Source organism: Bos grunniens, chromosome 27 (assembly GCF_055505025.1).
Source record: "Bos grunniens cultivar Pamir isolate PY7600 chromosome 27, Bosgru_T2T1.0, whole genome shotgun sequence".
Classification (NCBI taxonomy): domain Eukaryota; kingdom Metazoa; phylum Chordata; class Mammalia; order Artiodactyla; family Bovidae; genus Bos; species Bos grunniens.
The window spans coordinates 782,977-810,784 of record NC_141191.1 but is presented as its reverse complement, the minus strand read 5'-3'; the positions used below and the strand labels follow the sequence as shown (position 1 = coordinate 810,784).

Sequence of the window (27,808 nt, the reverse complement as noted above, 5' to 3'; positions counted from 1 at the left end):
CTATGGACCTCCACGAAATGGTGCCTCTGCAAAGCCTTCCCTGACACCCAGGTTTTGTGGTGAGGGAAGAGGCCCCTCTATAGGTTCTCAAAGGATCTGCCTGTGATGTATCATTAGAGTCGTCTCAGTGAAAGCAGGAACTCTGTGTCTTCTTCTCTCCGCCTTCTATTTCCTGAAACTTATTACATGCCTCCTAGCTCATCGTAGGTGCTCAGTATTTACTTAGTGTGTGAACGACAGAAAAGCTCTTGGAAGCCTCAAGGGGTCACTTGGCTCGGCCCTTTTGATCTCTTTGTATATTTGGCGATTCAATTCTTTCCTTTCCTGGGTTGATGTGTACACTATATTCGAGGCACAACCTAAGGCATGAAGACATATCCATACATAGAGGTTCTTGCTTTCAAGGAACTCGTACAGCAGATTTCTACAAGTTAGGGCTTTTCAAATGCTCTAGAAGCATGTGAACGTTCAGTATGCTCCATTTTCATTTCAAAGAAAGATGGTTTGACTTCCATAGCAAAGGTGGAGACCTTCCAACGTTGAGGCCAATACTTATACCTTGACCATTTCAGGCAAGTCTTGTGGTTCCTTCTGGAGGTGTGTGGCTCTTGCAGAAATGTGAAGATCTTCCATCGTCCTCAGACTTTGGTGTCATTTGCAGTCATCCAGAAAGCTTCCAGGTCTAGGTTCCAGACCACCACCACACACAGTCAGTAGCCAACGGAGTGGATTCCAGGAATACGCATTGTTCACCGACATTACCGTTGATATTGTTGCTGCACACTCAATGCAGTGGGCAGGGCCTGGATTGTCCACTGGGTCTCATGTGGAATGGAAAGAAGGGCTCCCCCCCCCACACACACACACACCCCACCCCCACTGTTGACAGCCTTGTGACTAGAAACGGTCCCCGAAACAAGAATCAGACAAACCAGAGAAGCCCAGATGATAGTCCTTGAGATGAAGGAACTAAGCAGCTGGTTGAGATGGCACCAAGGGGAAAGGTTGCTCTTTTTGTCTGCCCCTCTACTCCTTTCTTCCTGGACGCCTTAGGGTTTTGTCATGGAGATTTGAAAGAAAGTGCACAAAAGTCATATGTGTTGAATCAAGACTTTGCATTTAACCATCTCTCAAAAAGGAAGAGAGCTTCACCTGCACATGTTTCTTCCAAAACCGTCAATTGCTTTTCAATTCTGGGGTTTCTCTCTTGCCTTGTTCAGTTAGCCTTAACAGGAAAAATCAACGAAAACTACATAAAGATTCAAAGATACCAACAAAGGACAGCTTCTGTTTTGGATATCATCTTTCCATTTAGTAGAACACGAGCTCTATTCTTTGTATTTTGCCTAGGGAATTAGCAATGTCCTGGTTCAGATGGCAAGGCATCTGCGCGCAGGAGACTGGGGTTTGATCCCTGGGTCGGGAAGATCCCGCCGGAGAAGGAAATGGCAACCCACTCCCAGTATCCTCGCCTGGGAAATGCTACGGACAGAGGAGCCTGATGGGCCGCAGTCCATGGGTTGTATTCAAGTTGGGCTCAACCCAGCAACTACGAACACAAGTATTTCCAAAGACCACACTCAAGTGTGTGTGTGTGTGTGTGTGTGTGTATCTCCTCTTGCCGTCTTGGGGTCTGTCTCGGAATCTTCATGTATTTCTGCCTCTGTATCTCCTGACAGCCAGCTGCCGGCCCGTTCGTCTGGCCCCCGCCTCTCCCAGGCGCTCTGGCTCTGGCTGAGGAGCTTGCGTAGGCCAGCTGTTTCCCTTGGCGTCGGTGTGTGCGAGTGTCTGTGTGTCTGTCTGTGTGCCTGCCTGTGGCTCGTCTGCTCTCTCAGGAAGGTCGAGGGCTTGGCGTGGGGGCAAAGGGGGGGGGCCTCGGTAGTGCGAAGGGGAGGGGCTGAGGCGCTCCGGTCGACCGCGCCTCCCTGGCTTCTGGTGGGTTTGGGCACCGGACAGGTGCCGGGCAAGTTGGGCGCTCAAGTTTCGCTGCGCCTAGGCCCGCAGGAGGTTCAGAGGCCCCTGGGCCGCGGGGGATGGGAGGCGGCGGGCGCCGAAGACCGACACCTCCGGGGCCGCGCGGGCCGGAGCAGCGAATGGGATCGGGGGGGAGGCCCCGCTCAGCGAGCGCGGCCGGGTCTGGAGTGGCCGCGGGTGGGAGGGCGCCGAGACCTCCGCACCCCTCAGCCCAGCCCCCAGGCCCCGCGCGCACGCACGCACGCACGCACGCCCTCCCGGTCAATGGGGGGTCCTGGAAGCCCCTCGGGCCCCCGGGCCCGGCCAGGCGCTTGCTGATCTGGTGTTGCCGGTGTTCGGGGGGGCGGGCCGGCGTCAGCAGGCTGGAGTCCGGTCGCGGGTCGTGCGGCTCAAGTACAGCACGCCCCCCGACGAGAGGTGCGGCCCGTTGGCCCTACCTGCAGGGCAGAGCGAAAGGGACGCGAAGCGCAAGGCTCTTAGGGCGCCCCGAGCCAACCGCCACCGTCTCAGGCCCTATCAGCCTGAAGGCGCCCGATCTCGTCTGATCTCGGAAGCTAAGCAGGGTCGGGCCTGGTTAGTATCTTGGATGGGAGACCACCTGGGAATCCCGGGTGCTCGAGGCTTTTTGCCTACCAGAAGAGGTCCTTCAGCCCCCGCCGCGCGTCCCGATTCTTGGATCCCCCCCGCAGCCCCAGCCCCTCCCGGGCCGCGGGGAGCGAGTGGCCGGGGCCCCGACTCCCGCTGCAGACCTGGGTTGCCTCCGCGCGGCCCGCGAGCCCCTCCGCATTCGCATTCGGCTTCCAGGACACCCGACGACCGGCAGTCCCGTCTCCATCTGGGGCTCCTTTGGCTTGCCTCAGGCAATCCCTGGGCTTGCACCGACTCCAGCCAGAGCCCCAGCCCCCGCCCCACCCCCTGCCTCGCAGGCCATCGCGCATGCGCGTGAGCGCGCACAGGCACAGATAGATGTGCCCAAACGGGGCATCTATCTTGTTCACTTATACCTTGGGTGGATCTATGCCTGGGAGTCGGACTGCTGAACCATACGCTACTTCCACTTTTAGTTCCTTCGGGAACCTCCATATTCTTTTCCATACCGGCTCTACCCACGCCCATTCCTACTCACCGTGGAGGAGAGTTCCCTTTGCTCCACATCTTCTCCAGCATTGGTTATTGACAGACATCGCAGTGAGGCCCAATCGGGCTCATGTGAAGTGGTCCCTCCTTGGAGTTTGGAGTTGAGCCTCTCCAATCATTAGTGACGTGGAGCAAGACGACCTTTTGGAAATGCAGATGCAATGCTGTCACCTCCCTGCTCCAACGGCTCTCGTATTTTCCCAGCCTATTGAAGATACGACCACTTCCCTTCAGGCTTGCTCCTCACGTTCTTCTCTGATGTCTTTTGCCTGGAATGCCCTCTGCACTCTTTGGCTTCCATCCCATAGGGCATTTTTCGTTTCTTGAATGTCCTAAGTTTCCCTGGTCACATAGCCTTCCAAGATGCTATTTTCCCTGCCTGAAATTCTTCCTGCAACTCAACCCTGGTTTACCTAGGTTCAACCTATGGACCTCCACGAAATGGTGCCTCTGCAAAGCCTTCCCTGACACCCAGGTTTTGTGGTGAGGGAAGAGGCCCCTCTATAGGTTCTCAAAGGATCTGCCTGTGATGTATCATTAGAGTCGTCTCAGTGAAAGCAGGAACTCTGTGTCTTCTTCTCTCCGCCTTCTATTCCCTGAAACTTATTACATGCCTCCTAGCTCATCGTAGGTGCTCAGTATTTACTTAGTGTGTGAAAGACAGAAAAGCTCTTGGAAGCCTCAAGGGGTCACTTGGCTCGGCACTTTTGATCTCTTTGTATATTTGGCGATTCAATTCTTTCCTTTCCTGGGTTGATGTGTACACTATATTCGAGGCACAATCTAAGGCATGAAGACATATCCATACATAGAGGTTCTTGCTTTCAAGGAACTCGTACAGCAGATTTCTACAAGTTAGGGCTTTTCAAATGCTCTAGAAGCATGTGAACGTTCAGTATGCTCCATTTTCATTTCAAAGAAAGATCGTTTGACTTCCCTAGCAAAGGTGGAGACCTTCCAACGTTGAGGCCAATACTTATACCTTGACCATTTCAGGCAAGTCTTGTGGTTCCTTCTGGAGGTGTGTGGCTCTTGCAGAAATGTGAAGATCTTCCATCGTCCTCAGACTTTGGTGTCATTTGCAATCATCCAGAAAGCTTCCAGGTCTAGGTTCCAGACCACCACCACACACAGTCAGTAGCCAACGGAGTGGATTCCAGGAATACGCATCGTTCACCGGCATTACCGTTGATATTGTTGCTGCACACTCAATGCAGTGGGCAGGGCCTGGATTGTCCACTGGGTCTCATGTGGAATGGAAAGAAGGGCTCCCCCTCCACACACACACACACCCCCACCCCCACTGTTGACAGCCTTGTGACGAGAAACGGTCCCCGAAACAAGAATCAGACAAACCAGAGAAGCCCAGATGATAGTCCTTGAGATGAAGGAACTAAGCAGCTGGTTGCGATGGCACCAAGGGGAAAGGTTGCTCTTTTTGTCTGCCCCTCTACTCCTTTCTTCCTGGACGCCTTAGGCTTTTGTCATGGAGATCTGAAATAAAGTGCACAAAAGTCATATGTGTTGAATCAAGATTTTGCATTTAACCATCTCTCAAAAAGGAAGAGAGCTTCACCTGCACATGTTTCTTCCAAAACCGTCAATTGCTTTTCAATTCTGGGGTTTCTCTCTTGCCTTGTTCAGTTAGCCTTAACAGGAAAAATCAACGAAAACTACATAAAGATTCAAAGATACCAACAAAGGACAGCTTCTGTTTCTGAAATCATCTTTCCATTTAGTAGAACACGAGCTCTATTCTTTGTATTTTGCCTAGGGAATTAGCAATGTCCTGGTTCAGATGGCAAGGCATCCGCGCGCAGGAGACTGGGGTTTGATCCCTGGGTCGGGAAGATCCCGCCGGAGAAGGAAATGGCAACCCACTCCCAGTATCCTCGCCTGGGAAATGCCACGGACAGAGGAGCCTGATGGGCCGCAGTCCATGGGTTGTATTCAAGTTGGGCTCAACCCAGCAACTACGAACACAAGTATTTCCAAAGACCACACTCAAGTGTGTGTGTGTGTGTGTGTGTGTGTGTGTGTGTGTGTGTGTGTGTGTATCTCCTCTTGCCGTCTTGGAGTCTGTCTCGGAATCTTCATGTATTTCTGCCTCTGTATCTCCTGACAGCCAGCTGCCGGCCCGTTCGTCTGGCCCCCGCCTCTCCCAGGCGCTCTGGCTCTGGCTGAGGAGCTTGCGCAGGCCAGCTGTCTCCCTTGGCGTGGGTGCGTGCGAGTGTCTGTGGGTCTGTGTGTGCCTGCCTGTGGCTCGTCTGCTCTCTCAGGAAGGTCGAGGGCTTGGCGTGGGGGCAAACGGGGGGCCTCGGTAGTGCGAAGGGGAGGGGCTGAGGCGCTCCGGTCGACCGCGCCTCCCTGGCTTCTGGTGGGTTTGGGCACCGGACAGGTGCCGGGCAAGTTGGGCGCTCAAGTTTCGCTGCGCCTAGGCCCGCAGGAGGTTCAGAGGCCCCTGGGCCGCGGGGGATGGGAGGCGGCGGGCGCCGAAGACCGACACCTCCGGGGCCGCGCGGGCCGGAGCAGCGAATGGGATTGGGGGGGAGGCCCCGCTCAGCGAGCGCGGCCGGGTCTGGAGTGGCCGCGGGTGGGAGGGCGCCGAGACCTCCGCACCCCTCAGCCCAGCCCCCAGGCCCCGCGCGCACGCACGCACGCACGCACGCCCTCCCGGTCAATGGGGGGTCCTGGAAGCCCCTCGGGCCCCCGGGCCCGGCCAGGCGCTTGCTGATCTGGTGTTGCCGGTGTTCGGGGGGGCGGGCCGGCGTCAGCAGGCTGGAGTCCGGTCGCGGGTCGTGCGGCTCAAGTACAGCACGCCCCCCGACGAGAGGTGCGGCCCGTTGGCCCTACCTGCAGGGCAGAGCGAAAGGGACGCGAAGCGCAAGGCTCTTAGGGCGCCCCGAGCCAACCGCCACCGTCTCAGGCCCTATCAGCCTGAAGGCGCCCGATCTCGTCTGATCTCGGAAGCTAAGCAGGGTCGGGCCTGGTTAGTATCTTGGATGGGAGACCACCTGGGAATCCCGGGTGCTCGAGGCTTTTTGCCTACCAGAAGAGGTCCTTCAGCCCCCGCCGCGCGTCCCGATTCTTGGATCCCCCCCGCAGCCCCAGCCCCTCCCGGGCCGCGGGGAGCGAGTGGCCGGGGCCCCGACTCCCGCTGCAGACCTGGGTTGCCTCCGCGCGGCCCGCGAGCCCCTCCGCATTCGCATTCGGCTTCCAGGACACCCGACGACCGGCAGTCCCGTCTCCATCTGGGGCTCCTTTGGCTTGCCTCAGGCAATCCCTGGGCTTGCACCGACTCCAGCCAGAGCCCCAGCCCCCGCCCCACCCCCTGCCTCGCAGGCCATCGCGCATGCGCATGTGCGCGCGCAGGCACAGATAGATGTGCCCAAACGGGGCATCTATCTTGTTCACTTATACCTTGGGTGGATCTATGCCTGGGAGTCGGACTGCTGAACCATACGCTACTTCCACTTTTAGTTCCTTCGGGAACCTCCATATTCTTTTCCATACCGGCTCTACCCACGCCCATTCCTACTCACCGTGGAGGAGAGTTCCCTTTGCTCCACATCTTCTCCAGCATTGGTTATTGACAGACATCGCAGTGAGGCCCAATCGGGCTCATGTGAAGTGGTCCCTCCTTGGAGTTTGGAGTTGAGCCTCTCCAATCATTAGTGATGTGGAGCAAGACGACCTTTTGGAAATGCAGATGCAATGCTGTCACCTCCCTGCTCCAACGGCTCTCGTATTGTCCCAGCCTATTGAAGATACGACCACTTCCCTTCAGGCTTGCTCCTCACGTTCTTCTCTGATGTCTTTTGCCTGGAATGCCCTCTGCACTCTTTGGCTTCCATCCCATAGGGCATTTTTCGTTTCTTGAATGTCCTAAGTTTCCCTGGTCACATAGCCTTCCAAGATGCTATTTTCCCTGCCTGAAGTTCTTCCTGCAACTCAACCCTGGTTTACCTAGGTTCAACCTATGGACCTCCACGAAATGGGGCCTCTGCAAAGCCTTCCCTGACACCCAGGTTTTGTGGTGAGGGAAGAGGCCCCTCTATAGGTTCTCAAAGGATCTGCCTGTGATGTATCATTAGAGTCGTCTCAGTGAAAGCAGGAACTCTGTGTCTTCTTCTCTCCGCCTTCTATTTCCTGAAACTTATTACATGCCTCCTAGCTCATCGTAGGTGCTCAGTATTTACTTAGTGTGTGAACGACAGAAAAGCTCTTGGAAGCCTCAAGGGGTCACTTGGCTCGGCCCTTTTGATCTCTTTGTATATTTGGCGAGTCAATTCTTTCCTTTCCTGGGTTGATGTGTACACTATATTCGAGGCACAACCTAAGGCATGAAGACATATCCATACATAGAGGTTCTTGCTTTCAAGGAACTCGTACAGCAGATTTCTACAAGTTAGGGCTTTTCAAATGCTCTAGAAGCATGTGAACGTTCAGTATGCTCCATTTTCATTTCAGAGAAAGATGGTTTGACTTCCATAGCAAAGGTGGAGACCTTCCAACGTTGAGGCCAATACTTATACCTTGACCATTTCAGGCAAGTCTTGTGGTTCCTTCTGGAGGTGTGTGGCTCTTGCAGAAATGTGAAGATCTTCCATCGTCCTCAGACTTTGGTGTCATTTGCAGTCATCCAGAAAGCTTCCAGGTCTAGGTTCCAGACCACCACCACACACAGTCAGTAGCCAACGGAGTGGATTCCAGGAATACGCATTGTTCACCGACATTACCGTTGATATTGTTGCTGCACACTCAATGCAGTGGGCAGGGCCTGGATTGTCCACTGGGTCTCATGTGGAATGGAAAGAAGGGCTCCCCCCCCCCCACACACACACACCCCACCCCCACTGTTGACAGCCTTGTGACTAGAAACGGTCCCCGAAACAAGAATCAGACAAACCAGAGAAGCCCAGATGATAGTCCTTGAGATGAAGGAACTAAGCAGCTGGTTGAGATGGCACCAAGGGGAAAGGTTGCTCTTTTTGTCTGCCCCTCTACTCCTTTCTTCCTGGACGCCTTAGGGTTTTGTCATGGAGATTTGAAAGAAAGTGCACAAAAGTCATATGTGTTGAATCAAGATTTTGCATTTAACCATCTCTCAAAAAGGAAGAGAGCTTCACCTGCACATGTTTCTTCCAAAACCGTCAATTGCTTTTCAATTCTGGGGTTTCTCTCTTGCCTTGTTCAGTTAGCCTTAACAGTAAAAATCAACGAAAACTACCTAAAGATTCAAAGATACCAACAAAGGACAGCTTCTGTTTTGGAAATCATCTTTCCATTTAGTAGAACACGAGCTCTATTCTTTGTATTTTGCCTAGGGAATTAGCAATGTCCTGGTTCAGATGGCAAGGCATCTGCGCGCAGGAGACTGGGGTTTGATCCCTGGGTCGGGAAGATCCCGCCGGAGAAGGAAATGGCAACCCACTCCCAGTATCCTCGCCTGGGAAATGCTACGGACAGAGGAGCCCGATGGGCCGCAGTCCATGGGTTGTATTCAAGTTGGGCTCAACCCAGCAACTACGAACACAAGTATTTCCAAAGGCCACACTCAAGTGTATGTGTGTGTGTGTGTGTGTGTGTGTGTGTGTGTGTGTGTGTGTGTGTGTATCTCCTCTTGCCGTCTTGGGGTCTGTCTCGGAATCTTCATGTATTTCTGCCTCTGTATCTCCTGACAGCCAGCTGCCGGCCCGTTCGTCTGGCCCCCGCCTCTCCCAGGCGCTCTGGCTCTGGCTGAGGAGCTTGCGTAGGCCAGCTGTTTCCCTTGGCGTCGGTGTGTGCGAGTGTCTGTGTGTCTGTCTGTGTGCCTGCCTGTGGCTCGTCTGCTCTCTCAGGAAGGTCGAGGGCTTGGCGTGGGGGCAAAGGGGGGGGGCCTCGGTAGTGCGAAGGGGAGGGGCTGAGGCGCTCCGGTCGACCGCGCCTCCCTGGCTTCTGGTGGGTTTGGGCACCGGACAGGTGCCGGGCAAGTTGGGCGCTCAAGTTTCGCTGCGCCTAGGCCCGCAGGAGGTTCAGAGGCCCCTGGGCCGCGGGGGATGGGAGGCGGCGGGCGCCGAAGACCGACACCTCCGGGGCCGCGCGGGCCGGAGCAGCGAATGGGATCGGGGGGGAGGCCCCGCTCAGCGAGCGCGGCCGGGTCTGGAGTGGCCGCGGGTGGGAGGGCGCCGAGACCTCCGCACCCCTCAGCCCAGCCCCCAGGCCCCGCGCGCACGCACGCACGCACGCACGCCCTCCCGGTCAATGGGGGGTCCTGGAAGCCCCTCGGGCCCCCGGGCCCGGCCAGGCGCTTGCTGATCTGGTGTTGCCGGTGTTCGGGGGGGCGGGCCGGCGTCAGCAGGCTGGAGTCCGGTCGCGGGTCGTGCGGCTCAAGTACAGCACGCCCCCCGACGAGAGGTGCGGCCCGTTGGCCCTACCTGCAGGGCAGAGCGAAAGGAACGCGAAGCGCAAGGCTCTTAGGGCGCCCCGAGCCAACCGCCACCGTCTCAGGCCCTATCAGCCTGAAGGCGCCCGATCTCGTCTGATCTCGGAAGCTAAGCAGGGTCGGGCCTGGTTAGTATCTTGGATGGGAGACCACCTGGGAATCCCGGGTGCTCGAGGCTTTTTGCCTACCAGAAGAGGTCCTTCAGCCCCCGCCGCGCGTCCCGATTCTTGGATCCCCCCCGCAGCCCCAGCCCCTCCCGGGCCGCGGGGAGCGAGTGGCCGGGGCCCCGACTCCCGCTGCAGACCTGGGTTGCCTCCGCGCGGCCCGCGAGCCCCTCCGCATTCGCATTCGGCTTCCAGGACACCCGACGACCGGCAGTCCCGTCTCCATCTGGGGCTCCTTTGGCTTGCCTCAGGCAATCCCTGGGCTTGCACCGACTCCAGCCAGAGCCCCAGCCCCCGCCCCACCCCCTGCCTCGCAGGCCATCGCGCATGCGCATGTGCGCGCGCAGGCACAGATAGATGTGCCCAAACGGGGCATCTATCTTGTTCACTTATACCTTGGGTGGATCTATGCCTGGGAGTCGGACTGCTGAACCATACGCTACTTCCACTTTTAGTTCCTTCGGGAACCTCCATATTCTTTTCCATACCGGCTCTACCCACGCCCATTCCTACTCACCGTGGAGGAGAGTTCCCTTTGCTCCACATCTTCTCCAGCATTGGTTATTGACAGACATCGCAGTGAGGCCCAATCGGGCTCATGTGAAGTGGTCCCTCCTTGGAGTTTGGAGTTGAGCCTCTCCAATCATTAGTGATGTGGAGCAAGACGACCTTTTGGAAATGCAGATGCAATGCTGTCACCTCCCTGCTCCAACGGCTCTCGTATTGTCCCAGCCTATTGAAGATACGACCACTTCCCTTCAGGCTTGCTCCTCACGTTCTTCTCTGATGTCTTTTGCCTGGAATGCCCTCTGCACTCTTTGGCTTCCATCCCATAGGGCATTTTTCGTTTCTTGAATGTCCTAAGTTTCCCTGGTCACATAGCCTTCCAAGATGCTATTTTCCCTGCCTGAAGTTCTTCCTGCAACTCAACCCTGGTTTACCTAGGTTCAACCTATGGACCTCCACGAAATGGGGCCTCTGCAAAGCCTTCCCTGACACCCAGGTTTTGTGGTGAGGGAAGAGGCCCCTCTATAGGTTCTCAAAGGATCTGCCTGTGATGTATCATTAGAGTCGTCTCAGTGAAAGCAGGAACTCTGTGTCTTCTTCTCTCCGCCTTCTATTTCCTGAAACTTATTACATGCCTCCTAGCTCATCGTAGGTGCTCAGTATTTACTTAGTGTGTGAACGACAGAAAAGCTCTTGGAAGCCTCAAGGGGTCACTTGGCTCGGCCCTTTTGATCTCTTTGTATATTTGGCGAGTCAATTCTTTCCTTTCCTGGGTTGATGTGTACACTATATTCGAGGCACAACCTAAGGCATGAAGACATATCCATACATAGAGGTTCTTGCTTTCAAGGAACTCGTACAGCAGATTTCTACAAGTTAGGGCTTTTCAAATGCTCTAGAAGCATGTGAACGTTCATTATGCTCCATTTTCATTTCAGAGAAAGATGGTTTGACTTCCATAGCAAAGGTGGAGACCTTCCAACGTTGAGGCCAATACTTATACCTTGACCATTTCAGGCAAGTCTTGTGGTTCCTTCTGGAGGTGTGTGGCTCTTGCAGAAATGTGAAGATCTTCCATCGTCCTCAGACTTTGGTGTCATTTGCAGTCATCCAGAAAGCTTCCAGGTCTAGGTTCCAGACCACCACCACACACAGTCAGTAGCCAACGGAGTGGATTCCAGGAATACGCATTGTTCACCGACATTACCGTTGATATTGTTGCTGCACACTCAATGCAGTGGGCAGGGCCTGGATTGTCCACTGGGTCTCATGTGGAATGGAAAGAAGGGCTCCCCCCCACACACACACACACACCCCACCCCCACTGTTGACAGCCTTGTGACTAGAAACGGTCCCCGAAACAAGAATCAGACAAACCAGAGAAGCCCAGATGATAGTCCTTGAGATGAAGGAACTAAGCAGCTGGTTGAGATGGCACCAAGGGGAAAGGTTGCTCTTTTTGTCTGCCCCTCTACTCCTTTCTTCCTGGACGCCTTAGGGTTTTGTCATGGAGATTTGAAAGAAAGTGCACAAAAGTCATATGTGTTGAATCAAGATTTTGCATTTAACCATCTCTCAAAAAGGAAGAGAGCTTCACCTGCACATGTTTCTTCCAAAACCGTCAATTGCTTTTCAATTCTGGGGTTTCTCTCTTGCCTTGTTCAGTTAGCCTTAACAGTAAAAATCAACGAAAACTACATAAAGATTCAAAGATACCAACAAAGGACAGCTTCTGTTTTGGAAATCATCTTTCCATTTAGTAGAACACGAGCTCTATTCTTTGTATTTTGCCTAGGGAATTAGCAATGTCCTGGTTCAGATGGCAAGGCATCTGCGCGCAGGAGACTGGGGTTTGATCCCTGGGTCGGGAAGATCCCGCCGGAGAAGGAAATGGCAACCCACTCCCAGTATCCTCGCCTGGGAAATGCTACGGACAGAGGAGCCCGATGGGCCGCAGTCCATGGGTTGTATTCAAGTTGGGCTCAACCCAGCAACTACGAACACAAGTATTTCCAAAGGCCACACTCAAGTGTATGTGTGTGTGTGTGTGTGTGTGTGTGTGTGTGTGTGTGTGTGTGTATCTCCTCTTGCCGTCTTGGGGTCTGTCTCGGAATCTTCATGTATTTCTGCCTCTGTATCTCCTGACAGCCAGCTGCCGGCCCGTTCGTCTGGCCCCCGCCTCTCCCAGGCGCTCTGGCTCTGGCTGAGGAGCTTGCGTAGGCCAGCTGTTTCCCTTGGCGTCGGTGTGTGCGAGTGTCTGTGTGTCTGTCTGTGTGCCTGCCTGTGGCTCGTCTGCTCTCTCAGGAAGGTCGAGGGCTTGGCGTGGGGGCAAAGGGGGGGGGCCTCGGTAGTGCGAAGGGGAGGGGCTGAGGCGCTCCGGTCGACCGCGCCTCCCTGGCTTCTGGTGGGTTTGGGCACCGGACAGGTGCCGGGCAAGTTGGGCGCTCAAGTTTCGCTGCGCCTAGGCCCGCAGGAGGTTCAGAGGCCCCTGGGCCGCGGGGGATGGGAGGCGGCGGGCGCCGAAGACCGACACCTCCGGGGCCGCGCGGGCCGGAGCAGCGAATGGGATCGGGGGGGGAGGCCCCGCTCAGCGAGCGCGGCCGGGTCTGGAGTGGCCGCGGGTGGGAGGGCGCCGAGACCTCCGCACCCCTCAGCCCAGCCCCCAGGCCCCGCGCGCACGCACGCACGCACGCACGCCCTCCCGGTCAATGGGGGGTCCTGGAAGCCCCTCGGGCCCCCGGGCCCGGCCAGGCGCTTGCTGATCTGGTGTTGCCGGTGTTCGGGGGGGCGGGCCGGCGTCAGCAGGCTGGAGTCCGGTCGCGGGTCGTGCGGCTCAAGTACAGCACGCCCCCCGACGAGAGGTGCGGCCCGTTGGCCCTACCTGCAGGGCAGAGCGAAAGGAACGCGAAGCGCAAGGCTCTTAGGGCGCCCCGAGCCAACCGCCACCGTCTCAGGCCCTATCAGCCTGAAGGCGCCCGATCTCGTCTGATCTCGGAAGCTAAGCAGGGTCGGGCCTGGTTAGTATCTTGGATGGGAGACCACCTGGGAATCCCGGGTGCTCGAGGCTTTTTGCCTACCAGAAGAGGTCCTTCAGCCCCCGCCGCGCGTCCCGATTCTTGGATCCCCCCCGCAGCCCCAGCCCCTCCCGGGCCGCGGGGAGCGAGTGGCCGGGGCCCCGACTCCCGCTGCAGACCTGGGTTGCCTCCGCGCGGCCCGCGAGCCCCTCCGCATTCGCATTCGGCTTCCAGGACACCCGACGACCGGCAGTCCCGTCTCCATCTGGGGCTCCTTTGGCTTGCCTCAGGCAATCCCTGGGCTTGCACCGACTCCAGCCAGAGCCCCAGCCCCCGCCCCACCCCCTGCCTCGCAGGCCATCGCGCATGCGCATGTGCGCGCGCAGGCACAGATAGATGTGCCCAAACGGGGCATCTATCTTGTTCACTTATACCTTGGGTGGATCTATGCCTGGGAGTCGGACTGCTGAACCATACGCTACTTCCACTTTTAGTTCCTTCGGGAACCTCCATATTCTTTTCCATACCGGCTCTACCCACGCCCATTCCTACTCACCGTGGAGGAGAGTTCCCTTTGCTCCACATCTTCTCCAGCATTGGTTATTGACAGACATCGCAGTGAGGCCCAATCGGGCTCATGTGAAGTGGTCCCTCCTTGGAGTTTGGAGTTGAGCCTCTCCAATCATTAGTGATGTGGAGCAAGACGACCTTTTGGAAATGCAGATGCAATGCTGTCACCTCCCTGCTCCAACGGCTCTCGTATTGTCCCAGCCTATTGAAGATACGACCACTTCCCTTCAGGCTTGCTCCTCACGTTCTTCTCTGATGTCTTTTGCCTGGAATGCCCTCTGCACTCTTTGGCTTCCATCCCATAGGGCATTTTTCGTTTCTTGAATGTCCTAAGTTTCCCTGGTCACATAGCCTTCCAAGATGCTATTTTCCCTGCCTGAAGTTCTTCCTGCAACTCAACCCTGGTTTACCTAGGTTCAACCTATGGACCTCCACGAAATGGGGCCTCTGCAAAGCCTTCCCTGACACCCAGGTTTTGTGGTGAGGGAAGAGGCCCCTCTATAGGTTCTCAAAGGATCTGCCTGTGATGTATCATTAGAGTCGTCTCAGTGAAAGCAGGAACTCTGTGTCTTCTTCTCTCCGCCTTCTATTTCCTGAAACTTATTACATGCCTCCTAGCTCATCGTAGGTGCTCAGTATTTACTTAGTGTGTGAACGACAGAAAAGCTCTTGGAAGCCTCAAGGGGTCACTTGGCTCGGCCCTTTTGATCTCTTTGTATATTTGGCGAGTCAATTCTTTCCTTTCCTGGGTTGATGTGTACACTATATTCGAGGCACAACCTAAGGCATGAAGACATATCCATACATAGAGGTTCTTGCTTTCAAGGAACTCGTACAGCAGATTTCTACAAGTTAGGGCTTTTCAAATGCTCTAGAAGCATGTGAACGTTCAGTATGCTCCATTTTCATTTCAGAGAAAGATGGTTTGACTTCCATAGCAAAGGTGGAGACCTTCCAACGTTGAGGCCAATACTTATACCTTGACCATTTCAGGCAAGTCTTGTGGTTCCTTCTGGAGGTGTGTGGCTCTTGCAGAAATGTGAAGATCTTCCATCGTCCTCAGACTTTGGTGTCATTTGCAGTCATCCAGAAAGCTTCCAGGTCTAGGTTCCAGACCACCACCACACACAGTCAGTAGCCAACGGAGTGGATTCCAGGAATACGCATTGTTCACCGACATTACCGTTGATATTGTTGCTGCACACTCAATGCAGTGGGCAGGGCCTGGATTGTCCACTGGGTCTCATGTGGAATGGAAAGAAGGGCTCCCCCCCCCCCACACACACACACCCCACCCCCACTGTTGACAGCCTTGTGACTAGAAACGGTCCCCGAAACAAGAATCAGACAAACCAGAGAAGCCCAGATGATAGTCCTTGAGATGAAGGAACTAAGCAGCTGGTTGAGATGGCACCAAGGGGAAAGGTTGCTCTTTTTGTCTGCCCCTCTACTCCTTTCTTCCTGGACGCCTTAGGGTTTTGTCATGGAGATTTGAAAGAAAGTGCACAAAAGTCATATGTGTTGAATCAAGATTTTGCATTTAACCATCTCTCAAAAAGGAAGAGAGCTTCACCTGCACATGTTTCTTCCAAAACCGTCAATTGCTTTTCAATTCTGGGGTTTCTCTCTTGCCTTGTTCAGTTAGCCTTAACAGTAAAAATCAACGAAAACTACATAAAGATTCAAAGATACCAACAAAGGACAGCTTCTGTTTTGGAAATCATCTTTCCATTTAGTAGAACACGAGCTCTATTCTTTGTATTTTGCCTAGGGAATTAGCAATGTCCTGGTTCAGATGGCAAGGCATCTGCGCGCAGGAGACTGGGGTTTGATCCCTGGGTCGGGAAGATCCCGCCGGAGAAGGAAATGGCAACCCACTCCCAGTATCCTCGCCTGGGAAATGCTACGGACAGAGGAGCCCGATGGGCCGCAGTCCATGGGTTGTATTCAAGTTGGGCTCAACCCAGCAACTACGAACACAAGTATTTCCAAAGACCACACTCAAGTGTGTGTGTGTGTGTGTGTGTGTGTATCTCCTCTTGCCGTCTTGGGGTCTGTCTCGGAATCTTCATGTATTTCTGCCTCTGTATCTCCTGACAGCCAGCTGCCGGCCCGTTCGTCTGGCCCCCGCCTCTCCCAGGCGCTCTGGCTCTGGCTGAGGAGCTTGCGTAGGCCAGCTGTTTCCCTTGGCGTCGGTGTGTGCGAGTGTCTGTGTGTCTGTCTGTGTGCCTGCCTGTGGCTCGTCTGCTCTCTCAGGAAGGTCGAGGGCTTGGCGTGGGGGCAAAGGGGGGGGGGCCTCGGTAGTGCGAAGGGGAGGGGCTGAGGCGCTCCGGTCGACCGCGCCTCCCTGGCTTCTGGTGGGTTTGGGCACCGGACAGGTGCCGGGCAAGTTGGGCGCTCAAGTTTCGCTGCGCCTAGGCCCGCAGGAGGTTCAGAGGCCCCTGGGCCGCGGGGGATGGGAGGCGGCGGGCGCCGAAGACCGACACCTCCGGGGCCGCGCGGGCCGGAGCAGCGAATGGGATCCGGGGGGAGGCCCCGCTCAGCGAGCGCGGCCGGGTCTGGAGTGGCCGCGGGTGGGAGGGCGCCGAGACCTCCGCACCCCTCAGCCCAGCCCCCAGGCCCCGCGCGCACGCACGCACGCACGCACGCCCTCCCGGTCAATGGGGGGTCCTGGAAGCCCCTCGGGCCCCCGGGCCCGGCCAGGCGCTTGCTGATCTGGTGTTGCCGGTGTTCGGGGGGGCGGGCCGGCGTCAGCAGGCTGGAGTCCGGTCGCGGGTCGTGCGGCTCAAGTACAGCACGCCCCCCGACGAGAGGTGCGGCCCGTTGGCCCTACCTGCAGGGCAGAGCGAAAGGGACGCGAAGCGCAAGGCTCTTAGGGCGCCCCGAGCCAACCGCCACCGTCTCAGGCCCTATCAGCCTGAAGGCGCCCGATCTCGTCTGATCTCGGAAGCTAAGCAGGGTCGGGCCTGGTTAGTATCTTGGATGGGAGACCACCTGGGAATCCCGGGTGCTCGAGGCTTTTTGCCTACCAGAAGAGGTCCTTCAGCCCCCGCCGCGCGTCCCGATTCTTGGATCCCCCCCGCAGCCCCAGCCCCTCCCGGGCCGCGGGGAGCGAGTGGCCGGGGCCCCGACTCCCGCTGCAGACCTGGGTTGCCTCCGCGCGGCCCGCGAGCCCCTCCGCATTCGCATTCGGCTTCCAGGACACCCGACGACCGGCAGTCCCGTCTCCATCTGGGGCTCCTTTGGCTTGCCTCAGGCAATCCCTGGGCTTGCACCGACTCCAGCCAGAGCCCCAGCCCCCGCCCCACCCCCTGCCTCGCAGGCCATCGCGCATGCGCATGTGCGCGCGCAGGCACAGATAGATGTGCCCAAACGGGGCATCTATCTTGTTCACTTATACCTTGGGTGGATCTATGCCTGGGAGTCGGACTGCTGAACCATACGCTACTTCCACTTTTAGTTCCTTCGGGAACCTCCATATTCTTTTCCATACCGGCTCTACCCACGCCCATTCCTACTCACCGTGGAGGAGAGTTCCCTTTGCTCCACATCTTCTCCAGCATTGGTTATTGACAGACATCGCAGTGAGGCCCAATCGGGCTCATGTGAAGTGGTCCCTCCTTGGAGTTTGGAGTTGAGCCTCTCCAATCATTAGTGATGTGGAGCAAGACGACCTTTTGGAAATGCAGATGCAATGCTGTCACCTCCCTGCTCCAACGGCTCTCGTATTTTCCCAGCCTATTGAAGATACGACCACTTCCCTTCAGGCTTGCTCCTCACGTTCTTCTCTGATGTCTTTTGCCTGGAATGCCCTCTGCACTCTTTGGCTTCCATCCCATAGGGCATTTTTCGTTTCTTGAATGTCCTAAGTTTCCCTGGTCACATAGCCTTCCAAGATGCTATTTTCCCTGCCTGAAATTCTTCCTGCAACTCAACCCTGGTTTACCTAGGTTCAACCTATGGACCTCCACGAAATGGGGCCTCTGCAAAGCCTTCCCTGACACCCAGGTTTTGTGGTGAGGGAAGAGGCCCCTCTATAGGTTCTCAAAGGATCTGCCTGTGATGTATCATTAGAGTCGTCTCAGTGAAAGCAGGAACTCTGTGTCTTCTTCTCTCCGCCTTCTATTTCCTGAAACTTATTACATGCCTCCTAGCTCATCGTAGGTGCTCAGTATTTACTTAGTGTGTGAACGACAGAAAAGCTCTTGGAAGCCTCAAGGGGTCACTTGGCTCGGCCCTTTTGATCTCTTTGTATATTTGGCGAGTCAATTCTTTCCTTTCCTGGGTTGATGTGTACACTATATTCGAGGCACAACCTAAGGCATGAAGACATATCCATACATAGAGGTTCTTGCTTTCAAGGAACTCGTACAGCAGATTTCTACAAGTTAGGGCTTTTCAAATGCTCTAGAAGCATGTGAACGTTCAGTATGCTCCATTTTCATTTCAGAGAAAGATGGTTTGACTTCCATAGCAAAGGTGGAGACCTTCCAACGTTGAGGCCAATACTTATACCTTGACCATTTCAGGCAAGTCTTGTGGTTCCTTCTGGAGGTGTGTGGCTCTTGCAGAAATGTGAAGATCTTCCATCGTCCTCAGACTTTGGTGTCATTTGCAGTCATCCAGAAAGCTTCCAGGTCTAGGTTCCAGACCACCACCACACACAGTCAGTAGCCAACGGAGTGGATTCCAGGAATACGCATTGTTCACCGACATTACCGTTGATATTGTTGCTGCACACTCAATGCAGTGGGCAGGGCCTGGATTGTCCACTGGGTCTCATGTGGAATGGAAAGAAGGGCTCCCCCCCCCACACACACACACACCCCACCCCCACTGTTGACAGCCTTGTGACTAGAAACGGTCCCCGAAACAAGAATCAGACAAACCAGAGAAGCCCAGATGATAGTCCTTGAGATGAAGGAACTAAGCAGCTGGTTGAGATGGCACCAAGGGGAAAGGTTGCTCTTTTTGTCTGCCCCTCTACTCCTTTCTTCCTGGACGCCTTAGGGTTTTGTCATGGAGATTTGAAAGAAAGTGCACAAAAGTCATATGTGTTGAATCAAGATTTTGCATTTAACCATCTCTCAAAAAGGAAGAGAGCTTCACCTGCACATGTTTCTTCCAAAACCGTCAATTGCTTTTCAATTCTGGGGTTTCTCTCTTGCCTTGTTCAGTTAGCCTTAACAGTAAAAATCAACGAAAACTACATAAAGATTCAAAGATACCAACAAAGGACAGCTTCTGTTTTGGAAATCATCTTTCCATTTAGTAGAACACGAGCTCTATTCTTTGTATTTTGCCTAGGGAATTAGCAATGTCCTGGTTCAGATGGCAAGGCATCTGCGCGCAGGAGACTGGGGTTTGATCCCTGGGTCGGGAAGATCCCGCCGGAGAAGGAAATGGCAACCCACTCCCAGTATCCTCGCCTGGGAAATGCTACGGACAGAGGAGCCTGATGGGCCGCAGTCCATGGGTTGTATTCAAGTTGGGCTCAACCCAGCAACTACGAACACAAGTATTTCCAAAGACCACACTCAAGTGTGTGTGTGTGTGTGTGTGTGTGTATCTCCTCTTGCCGTCTTGGGGTCTGTCTCGGAATCTTCATGTATTTCTGCCTCTGTATCTCCTGACAGCCAGCTGCCGGCCCGTTCGTCTGGCCCCCGCCTCTCCCAGGCGCTCTGGCTCTGGCTGAGGAGCTTGCGTAGGCCAGCTGTTTCCCTTGGCGTCGGTGTGTGCGAGTGTCTGTGTGTCTGTCTGTGTGCCTGCCTGTGGCTCGTCTGCTCTCTCAGGAAGGTCGAGGGCTTGGCGTGGGGGCAAAGGGGGGGGGCCTCGGTAGTGCGAAGGGGAGGGGCTGAGGCGCTCCGGTCGACCGCGCCTCCCTGGCTTCTGGTGGGTTTGGGCACCGGACAGGTGCCGGGCAAGTTGGGCGCTCAAGTTTCGCTGCGCCTAGGCCCGCAGGAGGTTCAGAGGCCCCTGGGCCGCGGGGGATGGGAGGCGGCGGGCGCCGAAGACCGACACCTCCGGGGCCGCGCGGGCCGGAGCAGCGAATGGGATCGGGGGGGAGGCCCCGCTCAGCGAGCGCGGCCGGGTCTGGAGTGGCCGCGGGTGGGAGGGCGCCGAGACCTCCGCACCCCTCAGCCCAGCCCCCAGGCCCCGCGCGCACGCACGCACGCACGCACGCCCTCCCGGTCAATGGGGGGTCCTGGAAGCCCCTCGGGCCCCCGGGCCCGGCCAGGCGCTTGCTGATCTGGTGTTGCCGGTGTTCGGGGGGGCGGGCCGGCGTCAGCAGGCTGGAGTCCGGTCGCGGGTCGTGCGGCTCAAGTACAGCACGCCCCCCGACGAGAGGTGCGGCCCGTTGGCCCTACCTGCAGGGCAGAGCGAAAGGGACGCGAAGCGCAAGGCTCTTAGGGCGCCCCGAGCCAACCGCCACCGTCTCAGGCCCTATCAGCCTGAAGGCGCCCGATCTCGTCTGATCTCGGAAGCTAAGCAGGGTCGGGCCTGGTTAGTATCTTGGATGGGAGACCACCTGGGAATCCCGGGTGCTCGAGGCTTTTTGCCTACCAGAAGAGGTCCTTCAGCCCCCGCCGCGCGTCCCGATTCTTGGATCCCCCCCGCAGCCCCAGCCCCTCCCGGGCCGCGGGGAGCGAGTGGCCGGGGCCCCGACTCCCGCTGCAGACCTGGGTTGCCTCCGCGCGGCCCGCGAGCCCCTCCGCATTCGCATTCGGCTTCCAGGACACCCGACGACCGGCAGTCCCGTCTCCATCTGGGGCTCCTTTGGCTTGCCTCAGGCAATCCCTGGGCTTGCACCGACTCCAGCCAGAGCCCCAGCCCCCGCCCCACCCCCTGCCTCGCAGGCCATCGCGCATGCGCATGTGCGCGCGCAGGCACAGATAGATGTGCCCAAACGGGGCATCTATCTTGTTCACTTATACCTTGGGTGGATCTATGCCTGGGAGTCGGACTGCTGAACCATACGCTACTTCCACTTTTAGTTCCTTCGGGAACCTCCATATTCTTTTCCATACCGGCTCTACCCACGCCCATTCCTACTCACCGTGGAGGAGAGTTCCCTTTGCTCCACATCTTCTCCAGCATTGGTTATTGACAGACATCGCAGTGAGGCCCAATCGGGCTCATGTGAAGTGGTCCCTCCTTGGAGTTTGGAGTTGAGCCTCTCCAATCATTAGTGATGTGGAGCAAGACGACCTTTTGGAAATGCAGATGCAATGCTGTCACCTCCCTGCTCCAACGGCTCTCGTATTTTCCCAGCCTATTGAAGATACGACCACTTCCCTTCAGGCTTGCTCCTCACGTTCTTCTCTGATGTCTTTTGCCTGGAATGCCCTCTGCACTCTTTGGCTTCCATCCCATAGGGCATTTTTCGTTTCTTGAATGTCCTAAGTTTCCCTGGTCACATAGCCTTCCAAGATGCTATTTTCCCTGCCTGAAATTCTTCCTGCAACTCAACCCTGGTTTACCTAGGTTCAACCTATGGACCTCCACGAAATGGGGCCTCTGCAAAGCCTTCCCTGACACCCAGGTTTTGTGGTGAGGGAAGAGGCCCCTCTATAGGTTCTCAAAGGATCTGCCTGTGATGTATCATTAGAGTCGTCTCAGTGAAAGCAGGAACTCTGTGTCTTCTTCTCTCCGCCTTCTATTTCCTGAAACTTATTACATGCCTCCTAGCTCATCGTAGGTGCTCAGTATTTACTTAGTGTGTGAACGACAGAAAAGCTCTTGGAAGCCTCAAGGGGTCACTTGGCTCGGCCCTTTTGATCTCTTTGTATATTTGGCGAGTCAATTCTTTCCTTTCCTGGGTTGATGTGTACACTATATTCGAGGCACAACCTAAGGCATGAAGACATATCCATACATAGAGGTTCTTGCTTTCAAGGAACTCGTACAGCAGATTTCTACAAGTTAGGGCTTTTCAAATGCTCTAGAAGCATGTGAACGTTCAGTATGCTCCATTTTCATTTCAGAGAAAGATGGTTTGACTTCCATAGCAAAGGTGGAGACCTTCCAACGTTGAGGACAATACTTATACCTTGACCATTTCAGGCAAGTCTTGTGGTTCCTTCTGGAGGTGTGTGGCTCTTGCAGAAATGTGAAGATCTTCCATCGTCCTCAGACTTTGGTGTCATTTGCAGTCATCCAGAAAGCTTCCAGGTCTAGGTTCCAGACCACCACCACACACAGTCAGTAGCCAACGGAGTGGATTCCAGGAATACGCATTGTTCACCGACATTACCGTTGATATTGTTGCTGCACACTCAATGCAGTGGGCAGGGCCTGGATTGTCCACTGGGTCTCATGTGGAATGGAAAGAAGGGCTCCCCCCCACACACACACACACACCCCACCCCCACTGTTGACAGCCTTGTGACTAGAAACGGTCCCCGAAACAAGAATCAGACAAACCAGAGAAGCCCAGATGATAGTCCTTGAGATGAAGGAACTAAGCAGCTGGTTGAGATGGCACCAAGGGGAAAGGTTGCTCTTTTTGTCTGCCCCTCTACTCCTTTCTTCCTGGACGCCTTAGGGTTTTGTCATGGAGATTTGAAAGAAAGTGCACAAAAGTCATATGTGTTGAATCAAGATTTTGCATTTAACCATCTCTCAAAAAGGAAGAGAGCTTCACCTGCACATGTTTCTTCCAAAACCGTCAATTGCTTTTCAATTCTGGGGTTTCTCTCTTGCCTTGTTCAGTTAGCCTTAACAGTAAAAATCAACGAAAACTACATAAAGATTCAAAGATACCAACAAAGGACAGCTTCTGTTTTGGAAATCATCTTTCCATTTAGTAGAACACGAGCTCTATTCTTTGTATTTTGCCTAGGGAATTAGCAATGTCCTGGTTCAGATGGCAAGGCATCTGCGCGCAGGAGACTGGGGTTTGATCCCTGGGTCGGGAAGATCCCGCCGGAGAAGGAAATGGCAACCCACTCCCAGTATCCTCGCCTGGGAAATGCTACGGACAGAGGAGCCTGATGGGCCGCAGTCCATGGGTTGTATTCAAGTTGGGCTCAACCCAGCAACTACGAACACAAGTATTTCCAAAGACCACACTCAAGTGTGTGTGTGTGTGTGTGTGTGTGTGTGTGTGTGTGTGTGTGTGTATCTCCTCTTGCCGTCTTGGGGTCTGTCTCGGAATCTTCATGTATTTCTGCCTCTGTATCTCCTGACAGCCAGCTGCCGGCCCGTTCGTCTGGCCCCCGCCTCTCCCAGGCGCTCTGGCTCTGGCTGAGGAGCTTGCGTAGGCCAGCTGTTTCCCTTGGCGTCGGTGTGTGCGAGTGTCTGTGTGTCTGTCTGTGTGCCTGCCTGTGGCTCGTCTGCTCTCTCAGGAAGGTCGAGGGCTTGGCGTGGGGGCAAAGGGGGGGGGCCTCGGTAGTGCGAAGGGGAGGGGCTGAGGCGCTCCGGTCGACCGCGCCTCCCTGGCTTCTGGTGGGTTTGGGCACCGGACAGGTGCCGGGCAAGTTGGGCGCTCAAGTTTCGCTGCGCCTAGGCCCGCAGGAGGTTCAGAGGCCCCTGGGCCGCGGGGGATGGGAGGCGGCGGGCGCCGAAGACCGACACCTCCGGGGCCGCGCGGGCCGGAGCAGCGAATGGGATCGGGGGGGAGGCCCCGCTCAGCGAGCGCGGCCGGGTCTGGAGTGGCCGCGGGTGGGAGGGCGCCGAGACCTCCGCACCCCTCAGCCCAGCCCCCAGGCCCCGCGCGCACGCACGCACGCACGCACGCCCTCCCGGTCAATGGGGGGTCCTGGAAGCCCCTCGGGCCCCCGGGCCCGGCCAGGCGCTTGCTGATCTGGTGTTGCCGGTGTTCGGGGGGGCGGGCCGGCGTCAGCAGGCTGGAGTCCGGTCGCGGGTCGTGCGGCTCAAGTACAGCACGCCCCCCGACGAGAGGTGCGGCCCGTTGGCCCTACCTGCAGGGCAGAGCGAAAGGGACGCGAAGCGCAAGGCTCTTAGGGCGCCCCGAGCCAACCGCCACCGTCTCAGGCCCTATCAGCCTGAAGGCGCCCGATCTCGTCTGATCTCGGAAGCTAAGCAGGGTCGGGCCTGGTTAGTATCTTGGATGGGAGACCACCTGGGAATCCCGGGTGCTCGAGGCTTTTTGCCTACCAGAAGAGGTCCTTCAGCCCCCGCCGCGCGTCCCGATTCTTGGATCCCCCCCGCAGCCCCAGCCCCTCCCGGGCCGCGGGGAGCGAGTGGCCGGGGCCCCGACTCCCGCTGCAGACCTGGGTTGCCTCCGCGCGGCCCGCGAGCCCCTCCGCATTCGCATTCGGCTTCCAGGACACCCGACGACCGGCAGTCCCGTCTCCATCTGGGGCTCCTTTGGCTTGCCTCAGGCAATCCCTGGGCTTGCACCGACTCCAGCCAGAGCCCCAGCCCCCGCCCCACCCCCTGCCTCGCAGGCCATCGCGCATGCGCATGTGCGCGCGCAGGCACAGATAGATGTGCCCAAACGGGGCATCTATCTTGTTCACTTATACCTTGGGTGGATCTATGCCTGGGAGTCGGACTGCTGAACCATACGCTACTTCCACTTTTAGTTCCTTCGGGAACCTCCATATTCTTTTCCATACCGGCTCTACCCACGCCCATTCCTACTCACCGTGGAGGAGAGTTCCCTTTGCTCCACATCTTCTCCAGCATTGGTTATTGACAGACATCGCAGTGAGGCCCAATCGGGCTCATGTGAAGTGGTCCCTCCTTGGAGTTTGGAGTTGAGCCTCTCCAATCATTAGTGATGTGGAGCAAGACGACCTTTTGGAAATGCAGATGCAATGCTGTCACCTCCCTGCTCCAACGGCTCTCGTATTTTCCCAGCCTATTGAAGATACGACCACTTCCCTTCAGGCTTGCTCCTCACGTTCTTCTCTGATGTCTTTTGCCTGGAATGCCCTCTGCACTCTTTGGCTTCCATCCCATAGGGCATTTTTCGTTTCTTGAATGTCCTAAGTTTCCCTGGTCACATAGCCTTCCAAGATGCTATTTTCCCTGCCTGAAATTCTTCCTGCAACTCAACCCTGGTTTACCTAGGTTCAACCTATGGACCTCCACGAAATGGGGCCTCTGCAAAGCCTTCCCTGACACCCAGGTTTTGTGGTGAGGGAAGAGGCCCCTCTATAGGTTCTCAAAGGATCTGCCTGTGATGTATCATTAGAGTCGTCTCAGTGAAAGCAGGAACTCTGTGTCTTCTTCTCTCCGCCTTCTATTTCCTGAAACTTATTACATGCCTCCTAGCTCATCGTAGGTGCTCAGTATTTACTTAGTGTGTGAACGACAGAAAAGCTCTTGGAAGCCTCAAGGGGTCACTTGGCTCGGCCCTTTTGATCTCTTTGTATATTTGGCGAGTCAATTCTTTCCTTTCCTGGGTTGATGTGTACACTATATTCGAGGCACAACCTAAGGCATGAAGACATATCCATACATAGAGGTTCTTGCTTTCAAGGAACTCGTACAGCAGATTTCTACAAGTTAGGGCTTTTCAAATGCTCTAGAAGCATGTGAACGTTCAGTATGCTCCATTTTCATTTCAGAGAAAGATGGTTTGACTTCCATAGCAAAGGTGGAGACCTTCCAACGTTGAGGCCAATACTTATACCTTGACCATTTCAGGCAAGTCTTGTGGTTCCTTCTGGAGGTGTGTGGCTCTTGCAGAAATGTGAAGATCTTCCATCGTCCTCAGACTTTGGTGTCATTTGCAGTCATCCAGAAAGCTTCCAGGTCTAGGTTCCAGACCACCACCACACACAGTCAGTAGCCAACGGAGTGGATTCCAGGAATACGCATTGTTCACCGACATTACCGTTGATATTGTTGCTGCACACTCAATGCAGTGGGCAGGGCCTGGATTGTCCACTGGGTCTCATGTGGAATGGAAAGAAGGGCTCCCCCCCACACACACACACACACCCCACCCCCACTGTTGACAGCCTTGTGACTAGAAACGGTCCCCGAAACAAGAATCAGACAAACCAGAGAAGCCCAGATGATAGTCCTTGAGATGAAGGAACTAAGCAGCTGGTTGAGATGGCACCAAGGGGAAAGGTTGCTCTTTTTGTCTGCCCCTCTACTCCTTTCTTCCTGGACGCCTTAGGGTTTTGTCATGGAGATTTGAAAGAAAGTGCACAAAAGTCATATGTGTTGAATCAAGATTTTGCATTTAACCATCTCTCAAAAAGGAAGAGAGCTTCACCTGCACATGTTTCTTCCAAAACCGTCAATTGCTTTTCAATTCTGGGGTTTCTCTCTTGCCTTGTTCAGTTAGCCTTAACAGTAAAAATCAACGAAAACTACATAAAGATTCAAAGATACCAACAAAGGACAGCTTCTGTTTTGGAAATCATCTTTCCATTTAGTAGAACACGAGCTCTATTCTTTGTATTTTGCCTAGGGAATTAGCAATGTCCTGGTTCAGATGGCAAGGCATCTGCGCGCAGGAGACTGGGGTTTGATCCCTGGGTCGGGAAGATCCCGCCGGAGAAGGAAATGGCAACCCACTCCCAGTATCCTCGCCTGGGAAATGCTACGGACAGAGGAGCCTGATGGGCCGCAGTCCATGGGTTGTATTCAAGTTGGGCTCAACCCAGCAACTACGAACACAAGTATTTCCAAAGACCACACTCAAGTGTGTGTGTGTGTGTGTGTGTGTGTGTGTGTGTGTGTGTGTGTGTGTGTATCTCCTCTTGCCGTCTTGGGGTCTGTCTCGGAATCTTCATGTATTTCTGCCTCTGTATCTCCTGACAGCCAGCTGCCGGCCCGTTCGTCTGGCCCCCGCCTCTCCCAGGCGCTCTGGCTCTGGCTGAGGAGCTTGCGTAGGCCAGCTGTTTCCCTTGGCGTCGGTGTGTGCGAGTGTCTGTGTGTCTGTCTGTGTGCCTGCCTGTGGCTCGTCTGCTCTCTCAGGAAGGTCGAGGGCTTGGCGTGGGGGCAAAGGGGGGGGGCCTCGGTAGTGCGAAGGGGAGGGGCTGAGGCGCTCCGGTCGACCGCGCCTCCCTGGCTTCTGGTGGGTTTGGGCACCGGACAGGTGCCGGGCAAGTTGGGCGCTCAAGTTTCGCTGCGCCTAGGCCCGCAGGAGGTTCAGAGGCCCCTGGGCCGCGGGGGATGGGAGGCGGCGGGCGCCGAAGACCGACACCTCCGGGGCCGCGCGGGCCGGAGCAGCGAATGGGATCGGGGGGGGAGGCCCCGCTCAGCGAGCGCGGCCGGGTCTGGAGTGGCCGCGGGTGGGAGGGCGCCGAGACCTCCGCACCCCTCAGCCCAGCCCCCAGGCCCCGCGCGCACGCACGCACGCACGCACGCCCTCCCGGTCAATGGGGGGTCCTGGAAGCCCCTCGGGCCCCCGGGCCCGGCCAGGCGCTTGCTGATCTGGTGTTGCCGGTGTTCGGGGGGGCGGGCCGGCGTCAGCAGGCTGGAGTCCGGTCGCGGGTCGTGCGGCTCAAGTACAGCACGCCCCCCGACGAGAGGTGCGGCCCGTTGGCCCTACCTGCAGGGCAGAGCGAAAGGGACGCGAAGCGCAAGGCTCTTAGGGCGCCCCGAGCCAACCGCCACCGTCTCAGGCCCTATCAGCCTGAAGGCGCCCGATCTCGTCTGATCTCGGAAGCTAAGCAGGGTCGGGCCTGGTTAGTATCTTGGATGGGAGACCACCTGGGAATCCCGGGTGCTCGAGGCTTTTTGCCTACCAGAAGAGGTCCTTCAGCCCCCGCCGCGCGTCCCGATTCTTGGATCCCCCCCGCAGCCCCAGCCCCTCCCGGGCCGCGGGGAGCGAGTGGCCGGGGCCCCGACTCCCGCTGCAGACCTGGGTTGCCTCCGCGCGGCCCGCGAGCCCCTCCGCATTCGCATTCGGCTTCCAGGACACCCGACGACCGGCAGTCCCGTCTCCATCTGGGGCTCCTTTGGCTTGCCTCAGGCAATCCCTGGGCTTGCACCGACTCCAGCCAGAGCCCCAGCCCCCGCCCCACCCCCTGCCTCGCAGGCCATCGCGCATGCGCATGTGCGCGCGCAGGCACAGATAGATGTGC

At 56.3% G+C, this 27,808-nt stretch overlaps 8 pseudogenes; all 8 read left to right on the top strand.

Moving 5' to 3' along the window:
• Positions 1-2,477: 2,477 nt before the first annotated feature.
• LOC147343358 (5S ribosomal RNA) lies at positions 2,478-2,597 on the top strand (annotated as a pseudogene).
• A 3,433-nt stretch (positions 2,598-6,030) lies between these two features.
• LOC147343357 (5S ribosomal RNA) lies at positions 6,031-6,150 on the top strand (annotated as a pseudogene).
• Positions 6,151-9,593: 3,443 nt separating this feature from the next.
• Positions 9,594-9,713, top strand: LOC147343356 (5S ribosomal RNA; annotated as a pseudogene).
• Positions 9,714-13,153: 3,440 nt separating this feature from the next.
• LOC147343355 (5S ribosomal RNA) lies at positions 13,154-13,273 on the top strand (annotated as a pseudogene).
• A 3,416-nt stretch (positions 13,274-16,689) lies between these two features.
• On the top strand, positions 16,690-16,809 carry LOC147343354 (5S ribosomal RNA; annotated as a pseudogene).
• Positions 16,810-20,224: 3,415 nt separating this feature from the next.
• Positions 20,225-20,344, top strand: LOC147343353 (5S ribosomal RNA; annotated as a pseudogene).
• A 3,435-nt stretch (positions 20,345-23,779) lies between these two features.
• LOC147343352 (5S ribosomal RNA) lies at positions 23,780-23,899 on the top strand (annotated as a pseudogene).
• Positions 23,900-27,339: 3,440 nt separating this feature from the next.
• LOC147343351 (5S ribosomal RNA) lies at positions 27,340-27,459 on the top strand (annotated as a pseudogene).
• Positions 27,460-27,808: the final 349 nt, after the last annotated feature.